The sequence below is a fragment of the Penaeus vannamei genome, chromosome 33 (assembly GCF_042767895.1).
Source record: "Penaeus vannamei isolate JL-2024 chromosome 33, ASM4276789v1, whole genome shotgun sequence".
Lineage (NCBI taxonomy): Eukaryota > Metazoa > Arthropoda > Malacostraca > Decapoda > Penaeidae > Penaeus > Penaeus vannamei.
Genome location: NC_091581.1, coordinates 10,106,564 through 10,109,063, shown reverse-complemented (window position 1 = coordinate 10,109,063; position 2,500 = coordinate 10,106,564). Strand labels below are relative to the sequence as shown.

Sequence of the window (2,500 nt, the reverse complement as noted above, 5' to 3'; positions counted from 1 at the left end):
AAGGGCAGGGAACAAGCGCAATCGCAGGCACAGCACCAATGTGTCTAGCCCTTCAGACAGCTCAGGACAGCAGCGGCCACCAATGCGCACGGGGTTGCCCGGAAACTCTCGTGACGATCTCTCCCTCATCTCAGTATCTAATGGTAGTGACATGAGGTCTTCCGTGAGTCGTGAGATGCTTACCACACCGCAAGGAGCTGGCCTGTATCCTCCTCGAAACCGCTATAATGTGAGGCTACCACCTCTCACGAAGAGGCAGTACTGAATCCTAATATATTTTATTTATGCATAAATCATTGATTTCTCAATTAATGTATGAATTTCTGTTTTGTCTCTGCTGAGGTTAGTCCTATTGCTTATCTCCTGATTTGTCTTATTGCATACCTACTTTCATATTATGTTGCAAAATAAATAAATATATATATATATATATATATATATATATATATATATATATATATATATATATATATATATATATATATATATATATATATATATATATATATATATATATTTAATTAAGATGTTGAGTGCTCTGAGATATTCATTTATTGAATTATAAACTTTTTGCTCTCACATTATTGTTTAGTTTAATTTAAAACATTCGTAAATGGATTCCAGAAAAGCTTTTCATATATGCGGGAAAGCCAATACTGTGCATACCTTCTACCAGTTCATTGATGTTTTTACCATAACTCCAGTGTGATAAGAATGTTTGTTAAATGTTGCGAAAGGTATTTTATAAATGTCATATTAAATGTAAGAACGTCTCCTAGAAGAATACTTGTCCTGAATCTCAAGTACTCAGGATGGCTGACTGAACAGTGTTGAATACTTGATTTTATTCATGTTTTAATTTGTATCAGAGACTTGGATGTCTGTGTTTGCATCGTGAATGTCTATAAGTAAGGGTGTGTCTGTGTCATATTTTTCTAAGGCATGGTAACTTGTGAAACGTGTCAAAGCCATCAAAATACAATATCATTTTGTTGTTGATTTACGTATTTTCTTGCTCATCTTTTAGCAAGAATTTAGATGTAATGGATAAGTCCAAAATTCTAGTTGCCTTTATCATCCTTTGCACAAATTAAATGTTGTCACAAAATATAAAAGAATTGATCTTCATTTTCTAAAAAAAAAAATGTGTAGTGATTTATGCATTAGTAATAGTTTATGCAATACTCTGAGCCACCTCGGAAGTGGAATCAGAATTTTGCAGTGTTTATAAGGCACTGGTAATAATCAGTCCAATTACATTTTGCCAGTTGCCTGTGATTTCTTTCAAGAAGAAAATGGAAAGCTCTTCAATGTTGGTAACAACTAGAAGAATATAGTCATGAATATCTTTGCTTTCTCCTGGCTGGATAACAATATGAATGATAAATTCAATACCAGATGGAACAGTGTGGCTGCAGAATCAATGCTAGATTAAGAGAATGCAATCAAGATGATATCATCATGTAGCTCTATCAGATTCACTTTTTTATATATATTCTTTTAAGGTGATCTATAGATCATATCTTACTTTCCATTGATCATATCTTACTTTCCTTTTCTTTGATATCATATTTTTTTTTTTGCAATTTATCAGTATGTATATATATTTTTTTCATTGGAATAAGAGGATTAATTTAATATTTTCAGAAGGGAGAAAATATTTTGTGCAGTTTTAGAGTAATTCCATTTGGATTTGGGTTCTTTTAGAAGTAAAGTAAATATTCGCAAAATTATCTGCGTTAATGTCATTTTAATAATTTACTTGCAGTCATAGCTATTTTCAGATTTTAAAGAATTTATAGTGAAATATATTTATTATTTAAAAAATGACTTATTGTAGAGCATTATATATAAACATCTGAGTGAATCATGCCAAGTTACCTTGGTTTTAAAGAATTGATTTAGTTGCATAACAACACATCTTTGTTCCTAGTCATTAAGTATTTTAGTTGCCAGGAAGTAGTAGGTATATCATTACCTGCTGTATGTAACATCCCTAGTCAAAGAGGTGCTATCTTCTGAGAGAAAACAATCACACTATTTAGATTGATAATTTTGTATGTAAACTACCCATCCTCTTGCTTAGACAATTAGTTACTGTTTCAAAATAATGTTGTCTGGGGGTTGCTTTATTTTTCAGAAAAATCATATCATGTTTTCCCCACAATGTCATGTCCAGTTCTCCAGTGGGTATGAGACAATGCAGATAAATGTACGGTCGACTGTTATTTTGATCCTCATAAATACGGTCTAGCAAAGGGCAGCAGTGAGATAGTCTACTGGAACTGTAGTGCTATTATTTTTCCGTACTTCGATTTTTGAGTTCTGATGTGATTTTGAGGTTGGGAAAATATGAAGTCTATTCAGTAGAAATGTTATTTAGTGGAGTACTTGCATTTAATCAAATGGAGTGCAAGTATATTGAATATTCTTCCTTAGCAGACATTCCTTGTACCTTGGAAATATTTTTTTCTGGATGAACATTACCTTTAAGATGTTT

The 2,500-nt window shown here is 32.2% G+C and overlaps 1 protein-coding gene across 5 annotated transcripts in view; it reads left to right on the top strand.

Moving 5' to 3' along the window:
• Positions 1-401, top strand: part of LOC113810061 (serine/threonine-protein kinase Nek7) — a 72,196-nt gene extending 71,795 nt beyond the window's left edge. For all 5 annotated transcript variants that reach the window (XM_070145340.1, XM_070145337.1, XM_027361748.2 and 2 more), the window contains one exon: positions 1-401. This exon is cut by the window's left edge and continues 431 nt beyond it. The gene's annotated coding sequence lies outside the window, so the exon portion shown is untranslated.
• The last annotated feature ends 2,099 nt before the right edge of the window (positions 402-2,500 follow it).